General features: G+C 36.4%; 1 pseudogene; it reads left to right on the top strand.

The window, feature by feature from the left end:
- Positions 1–870: 870 nt before the first annotated feature.
- LOC113189585 (pyruvate kinase PKM pseudogene) lies at positions 871–1,410 on the top strand (annotated as a pseudogene).
- Positions 1,411–12,802: the final 11,392 nt, after the last annotated feature.

Below are 12,802 nucleotides of genomic sequence, written 5' to 3'. Positions count from 1 at the left end.
TCCCATTAATGTTCCTGGTATCAGCACCTAGGAGGGCAATTATGACAGATTTTGGAGATTTTAGAGAGTAAAGGGATTATAATACAAAAAACGAGGTTTTTTAAATTTTGTATTTGTTTTAATTAGTTACACATGACAGCACAATGACCTTGACATATCATACATTTGAATCAGATGGGATATAATTTCCTCTTTTCAGAAATCTATCAGCAAACACATTTGCTTTGTATTATACATAAAGTGATATAACTCAAGTGTTTTTAAATTACTATATTATATATGCAACCAAAGGACAGGATTCCAATCTTATAAGGTATACTCAAGAATATTGTCCTAATTATATGGAAAAATTCCCTCTTGAGACTGAAATTAATAAACTAAACATAAAAAATGAATGAAACTAGCCATCAGTAAATGTAAACTAGACTCAATGAAAGATGCTAAACATATGTTGCTATTAGAGCAAAGAGTCTTCAAAACCAAGTGAAAATCAAAGGATGTTTTTAAATGTTCTTGATAAATGTTAAGATGATTGTAGGCTTAATTGATTAGGTACTGAGTTGCTCAATCATATACCTGTAGATACTAGCCATTTCAGGCATGTAGAAGGCACTCAACAAATATTTTCAAGCGATTGAGTAAAAATCTTCTATTAGATATTTTAAAGAACTTAAAACTACAAGACAATTAAAACTATGGGTATAGGAGTGAGGGATCCGGAGCTTCCTAGCTGTATTTGCAGTGAAGGCAGAGCTGCACCATGCCAGAAAACCTCAGAAGACTCATAATGAAGCTGGGCTGCCTCCATTCAGATCCAGCGGCTGCACATGGTTACAGCTCACATGCTCACGGAGCACATGTGCTGCCTGGATGTTGACTCACGGTCCAGAACACTGGCATCATTGTACCATCATCCCAGCTTCCCAAACAGTGGAGATGAAAGGAAATGATTAAGTCTGGAATGAATGTGGGTTGTCTGACTAGTCCCTTGGACTTATGAGTGCCATGCAGAGATGATCACGAATGGGTGCTCATCCACAGAGAGCTTTGTTTTTTGACCCCATTCTCCATCAACCAATTGCTGTGGCTTTGGACATTAAAGGACCTGAAATCCCAACTGAGCTCATTAAGGGCAGTGACATCATGAAAATGGATCTGAAGAGAGCTGCTCTCAAGATCTCTCTGGATAATGCCTACATGGGAAATATGACCAGAACACTCTGTGGCTAGACAAGAAGTGGACAGCAAGATCTATTTGGATGAGGGACCTATTTCTAGTAAGATGGAGAAAAGTGCTGTCTTCCTGGTGACAAGGTGGAGAATGGTGGCTTCTTGGGCAGTAACAAGGGTGTGAGCCTTCCCAGGTCTCCTATGTTTCTGCCTGCTGTGAAGAATACTGAGACTTCCTAAATTTAGAAATGGGGCAGAGGATGGAGGAGAGAAAAAAGATAAGAGGGGTTTATTTTAACTGATAGTTCCAGGCTAAACCAACAAAGAAACAAACAAACCAAAAATCCCTGTTCCACCTTCCTTTCATGCATGTTGAAAACTAGCCATCAAAACTCACTGTGTTCTGTTTGCAAAACTAACCAACCAACAAGCAGCAAGCACTTCTCCTGGTAGGTTATCCTCCTATCCCAACACTGTGCCCACTTCACGTTGTCCTGCCTTCACATCCACAGCCAATGTAGGTTCAGTGTAAGTAGTTTATGCTTTCTTTTCCTCAAGGTTTTGTTATATTATACTCACTCCTAAGATCCATTGAAGATTTTTTCCAAGTGCTATTTGGTCATGCCGCTAGTGGCTTAGGGAATGGGCCCTAGGACTGATCTTTTATTTTGGCTAGGATCTGAAACAGTTTTAATAAAGCCCTGTTATTTCTTGTTGTGTCTAAATTTGTTTTAACATGCTCAGAAAAGACTATCCAGGATCTGAATTTTGGGATAGGGCAGGATACATATGTGGGGTAGGGAAGGATATAGAGGCCCCCACTTTTGATTGAGAAGCTCTACCTTGTGGTGCCTATTACTAGCAATCCCACAGATGATACCACCATGGAGACCTCCTTCAAGTGATGCAGTGGGGTTCTGATCATCGTCACCAAGTTTGGCAGGTTCACTTACTAGGTAGTCAAATACCACCCATATGCCCTCATCATTGCCGTGATATGGAATCACCAGTCAGCTCACCGGGGCTACTTGTACCACGGCACCTTCCCTGTGATGTGTAAGGACCAAATCCAGGAGACCTGGGATACAGGTGTGGCCCTCTGGGTGAATTTTATCTTGAATTTTGGCAAGGCCTGGGGCTTTTTCAAGAAGTAAGATGTGGATGTTGTGCTGATGGGGAGATGCCCTGGATTTACCTTCACCAACACCTTTTGTGCAGTGCCTGTGCTGTGACAGACCTGAGCCCCTCGTCTAGCTTCTGTCCCATATCCTCACTCCAATCATCCACTAGGCCAGCAATATCTGCGGTGGGCTGAGACACCAAAGAAGATTAACACTACTGTGACTCATGTCAGTTTTAGCTCTTCTTCATAAGGTATTGGTCCACTTTCTGTTGTTAGTAACAAAATATCACAGACTGAGTAAGTTATAATGAAGAGATGATTTATTTGGCTCATGGTTCTGGTTTAGGGTGGAGTCGCCAGATCCATGATGGCTTTTTTGGTTGGTGGGGTCCCCAAGTAGCAGAGGGTATCACATAAGAAACAAGGGAGAATAAACAAGTGCCCTAATGAAACTAGTTTTTAGTAATCCATTAATAATCCATAATCCATCAACCTACTAACCTATTAATTATGTGAATTAATGAGTCTCTTCATGAGCGCAGAACTCTAATCACCTCTTAAAGGTCCCACCTGATCTCTCCACTTAATGTCTCATAATGGGAATTACATTTCAAGTGAGTTTTAGAGGGAACAAGTCATATTCAAATTATAGCATATAGATTAGCCCAGACTTTAGGGAGCTCGTTGTTATGATTTGGATATAAGGTATCCCCCAAAGGCTCCTGTGTCATGCAAGAACATTCAGAGTTAAAAACATTGGATTATGAGAGCTATCACCTAATCCGTCTATCCTACTTTGGAAGGACTACTGTGTAACTCTTGGGCAATATGGTGGAGAGGGAGGTGGGTCACTGGGGCCATGCCCTGGAAAGGTTCATCTTCCCTATCCCCAACCACTCCTTCCCAGCATCATGAGCAAAGCCCCACTGTTCCACCATGCCCTTCTGTCACATTGCTCTGCCTCATCTGGGACCCAGAACAATGGAGTTAGGTGAACATGGACTGAGACCTCTGAAACTGTAAGCCAAAGTAAACTTTCTCTCCTCTAAATCGTTCTTTTGGGGTATTTTGGTCATAGTGATGAGAAGCTGACTAACATACTCATCGTGTGGCTCTATCCAGGCAAGGGCCAGAGGAGGAATATAGGAGTTAAGGCTCCTGGAACTTTCTGTGAGAGCATGATAGCTTTCTCTCCTTTGTGTGCTCTGTTCAATTCCTGCAGAAAATGTATACTCAGAGAACTCCCAACACGGGCCTGGGTCAGGACATTGCCAACAACAGTAAAGGCCTGAGGGCATGGGTCAGTAGTTTCAGTTTAATCAATTCCAGTTCACTTAACTCTGGCCTTGACCCTTGCTTACTTCTCCAGCCCCTCAGTCTCTTGCATTCCCACCTTTTTATGCGTTGTGTTCTCCTTCTCTGGCACTGCCCTCAAACGTCACTCAAAACGGACATCACCATCCACTTTCCATTTTATTCACTGTTAAACCCACCTCCTGGCCTGTTGCCATAGTCTGTGTTGCCATAGTCTACATACGTGTATGTTAATAAACACCAGCTGAGGCAAAAAAAAAAAAAAAAAAAAAAAAAACAGCAGCAACAACAAAAACTATGACATGCGTGCAAAAATGGATTATACTACTTTATGAAAGTAATAAACAAACCAGAGCCACACCCTCACATAAAAATAGCAATGCTGTCATCTATTGATTATTGTGAACCAAACATTGAGCAAATACTTTAATTGCATTATCTTATTTAAGACAATAATCTAGCACTGTTTTCATCTTTTCCCTTAAGTAAAGCTAAGAATTGGAGAGGTCAAAGTGGTGAAAACTGATTTTCTTAGATACTAAATCCAATGGATTTACCCATTCTGCTATACTGACTTTAGTCATTTAAAATGTGACAAAGGTCACTTTTCTTTTTTCATAAGGAAAGACTGATTTCCAAGAAATGATGTGAGGACGATTGCTCAAAGTACTTTGTCATATCACTCATCAAAAGTTTCATCATTATAAACAGAATCACTAAGTTAAAAACACTTTGATGGATTTTACTACCTAAAAATTAAATGTTGTAGTTAACATCATAAAGAAGAATGAAACTTGGAAGAACACTTGAAATATATATTGCCTCTGAAAGTTTACTCCCCTAATTTTAAAAACATTCTTGCAGCTAGAAAAGGAAAGAATACTGAAATAAAAAAGAAGCGATAAATAAACTCCTCAAAGATTTAAAACAAATGACTGAGAAATATAAAAACATTTAGCCTCAGGAGTAATCAAAATGTACAAAATAAAATTACAATGAGATCTTGAAATAGTCAAGGATTTAATGATAATAACACCAATACCACAGACATTGGAGGAATATACATGCCCATAAATGTTAATAAGGATGCAAAAGGATGAAGCATTAAGAAATAGAAAATGGGGTCATTTTAGTTAAATATATGGAAACTCCAAAATCCATTGATTTTATTTCTGTGAATTCATCCTAAATATGTAAATATGTAAAAAATATAAATGCAAAGACTATCACCTTAACAGCACTTATGATACTAAAAAAAAAAAAAAGTTTAAAATGTTCTGAATTTACTGGGAAGACATTTGTAGTATATTGTCAGATTACAAAATGACATGAATAATGTGATTACTTGAAAAGCATAGTTACAAATACAATACACATATAATGGATATATTTATACTTATTCCAATTCTTGAAAAAAGTACCTTTTGTTAGCCATCAAAATGTGTTTATCCCTCAGAAGTCAAAACTGCAGATGCTTTTTATTTTCCTTATCATTTATCTATACAGTATCATTCAAAGATAAATATTTTCTGATAATCAAAAAAAAGTAAGAAAAAGTAAAATTGACAAAGAGAGTAAGTTTACACTCACCCCACTCCAAATCTGACCATGTATCCAATGCCTGGCTTCTGAAACCTCTACTGACTCATTTTTACCTATATATAAAAACTCAAACACTTATTTTGGCTTCCAAAGTCATTTCACATCTGGTCTTACATAAAATATTGACTTCATTAACCACCTCCTCATCCCATGGGTTTTTTAAATACTGTGGGAAAATACCAACATTTTTTTTTTTTCTCCTTAGCTGAAGAACCTTCAGTCTTCTTCCTCTAGAAAACATCTCTTCCATGAAGGCTTGGTCCCCTAAAAAATTGGTGCTCTCTGAACTTTGCTTTCACAGCATACTTTTTAAAAAAAAAATTTAAATTTGCTTTAATCAGTTTTACATGACAGTAGAATGCACTTTGATACATTACATATAATGGAGACCCACCAGTTGTATAGTTATATATGTACATAGGGTAATAATGTTTGGTTCATTCTACTATCCTTCTTACCACTCTCCTCTTTTCACTCCCCTCTACTTAAAGTACCTCTATTCTTCTCTAGCCCCCACCCCCGTTGTGAATTAGCATGTACATATCAGAAAAAAATATTCGGCCTTTGTTTTTTGGGGGGATTGGCTTATTTTGCTTAGCATGATATTCTTCAGTTCCATCCATTTACCAGCAAATGCCATACTTTTAAGTTACTTGCTAATCATCTTCCTACATCCTGTCACATGCTTGCGGGTCACATGACTGCTCTGCTTTCCCTTTCAGGAGTCAGAGGAGCCGGCCTTAGATGAAGCTACAGGTTAAGTAGATTAAAGGAAAAATTGGCAAATGACTGCAAGAGAGGTGATATACCGTCATCACAGGTGTAATGAGGTATCCTTTACAGAGTTTACTCATTATGATTAATAATTTGAGTGAAATCCAAAATGACAATTTAAAGCCCTTTCTAAAGCAACATCTCATAGGAGCCTATACTAAGGAAAAATTTAACAAAAAAGTAATGGATGAGAGAACAGATGAATGGATAGATCAATTGGTAGATATAGATGGTAGATACTAATAGGTCATAGTGTGTCATTCTTCATAATTATGGACTTATAGAACTATGGTCATCTACTATTCTGAAATGACAATAGTCTCATTTGAATTCCTTTTCTGAACAAATTTAAATGTGTTGGCTTTGGCATGACATTTTCAAATAACATGTTAACTGGGATCAATTGGTAGTGGCTACTTAGGTTCCTGTGATGGCCCATCCTTATTGAGGAGAAAGGATGTTCATAACAGTTGGCAGCTGGCAAGGGATAAAAGGGAATAGCAGTACATGTCATCCCTTAGCGTATTGACCTCTGAAACACTTAGATAATGGGAATTTAAGAGTTGCAGGACTGTATAAACTTTCTTCTGCTGCTTCTTAATTCCTTGATTTCTGTCTCTTCATATAGGCTCTGTGTTCTTGGACAGCATCCCAAAATGATGTTTTTCTTCAAGTCAAGTTCTATATAAACTCATGTTGATAAATTAAAACACCTTTAGCCTTTAGCTACTTCCACATAAATAAAAAGATTGGGTTAGTGTGGTTCATTTTAATGAGTAAGGAGGCAAAAATCACTTAAAGCAACTCAGTTTGTTCTAGTGACTGAAGAGCAATGTTTCTTGGCTAATGCTATAACTTGGCTATCAGCTTATACTTATGAACCATTTTAAGAATAAGAAATTTGGGAAGTTATTTGGCTCAGGGTATGAAAAACAAGATGTCATGCAAGGGCTTGTTAAAAGATCCACCATGGCAAATTCAAACATATACAGTATTATTAACTGTGTCTTGGCAGCTCATTTTCTTCTTATAAACAGTCAAAAAAGCAGCTCTGGTTTATTTAATTCCCAGAAAAGAAAAATTGGAACCATTTAGCCTGCTTAATATCAAAACCTACCTGACCCACAAAAGAATCAAGAGGAATTTAGCAGAACACTTCATTTGAGTTACATCATCCCATACCCAGACCCTTTGACCACAAATAGAATAGAACTTTTAAAAAATCTCTAATACAAATTTCATAATGCTCTTTTGTTATTTCTCCCTCTAATACTTTTTCTCTGGTTTCTTTTTTTACATCACCCTTCAGGATTTTCCAGGAATTAATATCTTGTTCCTTTCTCCTTTCTCTGAACATTGATCATCTTCAGAAGTTTGCCCAGTGTTACAATATGAATCAACTTCATATTGACCCATGGCTTAAAAGTCCACCTTAAGTTCCAAAATCTGTATTTGTCTATTGTTCAATCATACTCTATCAAAAATCTGAACTCCTATTTTTCTTCCCAGCTTTTGTAATTTTGTAGTGAAATGAGACATGAGAGAGGAGAGGAAGGAGTGGGTCATAACTCCATGTTAGCATTAGATAATGGTTTTCTCGGTTACCTCTTCCAGGAAACAATCATATTTCACATAGCCAAAAACCAAATGAAAAAACTTAGAAAGGAAGATGCTTATACTGTCACTCATGTAATTTGGTGACAAATATTTTCTACCTAAACAAATAGTTCATGGTTAGATTAATGGTGAAGGTTTAAGTCATCTTAAAGGACTAGTAAGGGGCACATCTGTCTCCTCCAGTATCTTTTCAGCACATCTCTATTTGTATCACACACCTGGAAATCTAATTTATTTTAGGGTAGAGCTGCCCAACTCTTGTCCTCTTGGATTAATCATATGTTACTTCTCTTTCTTGCATGTCATTTTAGTTTGCAGTTCTGGAATGTTGTCATGTGGTGATTCTGTCATTTCACTTGCACTTTTCTTGACTCCTCTAAGAGTCTTTAAACTCTTCAATGTCAAAGAGCCAGTTTTCCGAATTGTCTTACAATTAATAAATGCTCTGCACAGTACAGATCTACACACATTTTGTGTTTCATTCCTGAATTTTAATTAAATACGCTAACAGTTATTGTGTTTTCCACAAAATATTCAGCTACAGAGTGCTATACTATGTTCTAGGAGTTTTGAGAACATTAGTTTTTTTGTTGTTTTATTATGTTTTTGTATTTAATTCACATTTCTTACTTCGTAGGAAATTGTCTTTGGTTCCAGAAAGCAAACATTCTCAGAAGGTTAATATTTTCTTCTTTCTTTCCAGCGTCTCTTCCTATGATATATACTTCCAGATGTTAATATGTTTTCTTTAACATCTGGTAGTAAATCTTGATATGTGGTTTTATCCATATACCAAAATCTTGGAATTGAAATGCACTTAACATATTTCACAAACAGCCTTAATTCCGTCATGGTTTAAAGCCTTGATAAGCCTATTTTATCATTTTGACTTAGATACGACTAGTATAGACTCTTGAGATTTGGAAAAAGAAAATAATTTGATAGTTTTTTTTTTGTAATGTGAGATATTGAAAATTTTAAAAAATTGCATAATATTATTCTCTCATGTTTAGGATTATACTTTGGTATCATGAAGCATCATTCTTTTAAATTTTAGAACTTATTTGTCATGAAGTTAACCGTTAACCTTCTTGTGGGTAAAATTTTTTTGTGTACACAATTAAAAAATATCATGTAAAATATTGAGAAACTTTATATGTCCTTTATATTGTGGAAAATAATTTTCTCTGTATAATTTCCCTTTTTAACAGAGTTGGGACGTGAAGAAATGCATAAGGGGATGAAGGTATGGCTTAGTGCTTGCCTAGACCTTTCAAGGCCCTGGGTTTGACCTCAGTACCCAGTTTTAGTCATTATTTTTTTTCTTTTGTCACTGTAACCAAAAGATCTGACAAAAACAATTAGAGGACAAAAAGTTTATTTGGCTCATGATTTCAAAGGTCTCAGTTCATGGACTTCTGACTGCATAGCTCTCTGGGACCCAGGTGAAGCAGAACATTATGGCAGAAGAACGTGGAGAAGAAAATCAGATCCGGACATGGCAAACAGGAAGCTGAGAGAACTCCATATACCAAAATCTTGGAATTGAAATTTATTTAACATATTTCACAAACAGCCTTAATTCAATCATGGCTTAAAGCCTTGATAAGCCTATTTTATCATTTTGACTTAAATATGACTAGCCTAGACTCTTAAGATCTATACCAAGGACAAAGTATAAACCCCAAAGGCACACCCTCAGTGACCTACCTACCCCAGCCACTCCCCACCTGCCCACAGTTACCACCTAGTTAATCCATATCAGTGGATTAATTCACTGATTAGGTTAAAGCTCTCACAACCCAGTCATTTTTTTCTATTTATACAGCTATAAATTTTATTTTTATTTTTAAAAATTTATTTATTTTTGCATTACAATTCTTAATACACCATTATACCATAATTGATCATATCTCTGATTATATATGAGGTATGTTGACCCAGTCATTTTATCTCTAAACTCTTTTACGTTGTCTTGCACATGAGCTTTTTGGGGATACTTCATATCTACACAATAACCCTTCCCCCCAAAAAAAAAGAAAAAAGAAAGAAAAGAAATGTCTACATTATAAAATTATATATTAGTTTTCTATTGCTGCTATAACGTATCACTCCCAAGGAGCTTACAGCCCAGCAAAAAAGCAAATTTATTATTATCTTTACTTTTATTATTGTGAGTCAGAAGTTCAACACTTGTTTCATTGAAGTAAAAATTAAGGTGTCAGCAGGGATGTATTCTTTTCTGGAAATTATAGGGAAAAATCCATTTCCTTACCTTTTCCACCTTTTAGATTTAGAGGCTACCCACACCCCCCACACTCCTTCCCTAGCCACAAAGCCAACAATAGAGTGTCATATTTTCATCATGCTGCAGTTCTCTGTGACTTTTTCCATCACTTTCATACCCTCTGACTGCAGCCAGGGAAGGTTCTCCACTTTGAATGACTGGTCTACTTCATTTAATCTCCCAGATCTACAGGTCACCAATAATATAGTCTTTATCCTCAAGGAGATTAATTTATACATATACAATTTTTTGAAATTATGATTTAGTGTACTGCAAAGCCCCTGCCTTCAATCTAGTTCAGGTATCAAGGAGATATCATGTTTAGCCTGAAATCTGATCTCTTTCATCAAAGTCAACCTAAAATCTCTTTTTTTGTTGTTGCTGTCACTGCCTTTGATTATTTTATCCTTGCAAATAACTGAGGAGAAAAAGTGTATTGTGAAAGATAGGTAGAAATTTTGTTTTTGAATAGGCAAAAGAATGCTTCTCTATCCCCAGAGGAAATTTTTCAAGCTATAAATATGGATATTAATTGAAGATATTGAAACAATAAGTATGAGTAAACTATTAAAAGTTATTAAAATAACTCTACAGCAAGTGATTAAATTTGCATGCACTATTACTTATTTATATTGTGTTTTACAGGTAGGCAGAACTTTCACTGCAATTTGCAGCATGGATTATTTGGAAAAAATTTTTAACATCTTGATCATATCATCATGCTCAACTTAGAATGGAAAAAAGAGAGAGAGAGTTGAGTAGGAGAATCATTTTGGTTATTCTAGAACAATGGTATGTACGTACATATGTATGTGTCTATTTATCTCTCATCTATATATCTTTCTATCTACCAACCCATCATCTACACACACACACACACACACACACACACACACACACACACACACACACAGTCATGGTTTGGATATCAAGTATCTTCCCAAAGCTGTTAACACAGGAATACTCAGAGGTGAAATGATTGGATTATGAGAGCTGACGTGGGTCACTAGGAGCATGCTCTGAAAGGGGCCATCTTCCCTGTGATTCCTCCTGCCCCCTACTTCCTTGCTGCTATAAGAGGAGAAGCTGCCTCATGTGGGGGCCCAGAGAAATAGAGCCAGCCTTCTATGAACCTCTGAAACCATGAGTCCCAAATAAACTTTCCTTTCTCTAACTTGTTTTTCTCTGGTATTTTGGTCATAGTGACACCAAAACTGACCAAAACACACATGTACACATAAGACAAGCCTGAAAAGTGATTAAACAGTGGTTTTAGTATTTCTATTTTTCCTTTTGCTGTTCAAGTTTTAGCTTTAGAACTTGAGCATATTTCATTTGAAGAAGGACCAGTGTATTCACTGTTTTAGGCTTTCTTGGTAGGCTTTGAGATCCTTAGAGATGCAAGTAAATGCCAAAACAAGATACTGAGAGCATTTTATCCATAGTCAAGGACTCTTTGGTGGAAGTCTGCCTGTAGTTCTTATGATACATTTACATAAAACACCCAAATAAGAACACAAAGGAGAGAAGAAATTCAGTGGTAAAGCCAGGGAAGGATTGATTCACAAGAATCCCATCCCTCGTAACACTCGAAAATTGACCCTGGCTATACATTTTACCCTTTTTTCTTTTTCTCCTGGCATACATCAAACCCTTCAGATTTCTATGGGAGAGCTCAGTGGATAACTTTGAGATTCAGAATTAGTACAAATGCCTTCACAATGTGGAAAAAAGGTAGATGAGGAATGGGAGATGGATCTTAAAATCCAAGTCTGCCCTTTACACATCTTCACTCTGCTCTGTGTGTCTGAAACTGCTGACTCATGCTGTGTTATAAATGTAATATACTCACACCTCATAGTATAGACATACTAAGAGTACATATACAGCCTGTGTAGAGACAACAAGAATAATGGTACTTGAAACAGAACTCTTTAGGAGTACAAAATATAATAGGCAAGCCAAATATGTCATAATAACTATCATGCAGCATCATGTTTATGGGACTATGTAAATGTATGTGTATATATTATATATATATATATATATATATTTATAAATTTTTATATTAGCACAAAAAGGTTATACACAGGGAGTGGGATTTACAGTGAAACAGATACCCCTTTTTAATTTTTTTTTTTTAAATATTTTTTAATGAATACACTATTTCCACAAATTTTAGAGTTCAGCATGACTTTTTAATTCAGGTTTAGAGTGTAATTATTTGATCAGGATAATTAACATAGCTATCACCTCAGACATTTATCATTTTTTGGTGTTGAGAACATTCAAAATCTGTATTTTGAAGCATTCAATTAATTGATGCCAGCCATAGTTGCCCCACTGTGCTACAGAACATTAGAAGTTACTCCTCCTCGTCACCTGCATTCCGGTACCCATTTAGCAACTCCATCACTCTTTTCTCCACTCTTGCCAGGCTCTAGCAACCACTATCCTGTTCTTGACTTCTGTGAGATCAAATTATTAGTTTCCACATGTAAGTGAGGACATGTGGTATTTGTCTGACTATTTCACTTCTACTGTCCTCCAGTTCCATCCATGTCATTGCAAATGACAGTATTTCATTTCTTTTTATGGATGAATTACAAAATTATAAAGCAATTCCTACAGAGTTCTGGAAAAAGAACAAAACAAAATTACCATAAAACATGACATTCTGCTCTCAACTCTCATTTCCATCTCCTAAGTCTGAATAAAAGCCTGGGAAAGTTAAGTCCTAAGGTACCCCTCTCTCCCATCACAGTGAACCATAAGGAAGAATATCCAGCAGATGAATTCCTTCTACAGTCCTAAGAAAGAAATTAGGACTGGTGGTGAAACTGTTGCCCAAGGACAGCTTTATTTGTCTAAATCACCTTTCTTCTCTCTCTGAAACTAAGCCTGAGGGAAGATTG

The sequence above is a fragment of the Urocitellus parryii genome, chromosome 5 (genome assembly GCF_045843805.1).
Source record: "Urocitellus parryii isolate mUroPar1 chromosome 5, mUroPar1.hap1, whole genome shotgun sequence".
Taxonomy (NCBI): Eukaryota; Metazoa; Chordata; class Mammalia; order Rodentia; family Sciuridae; genus Urocitellus; species Urocitellus parryii.
This window is presented reverse-complemented; position numbering and strand designations above follow the sequence as displayed.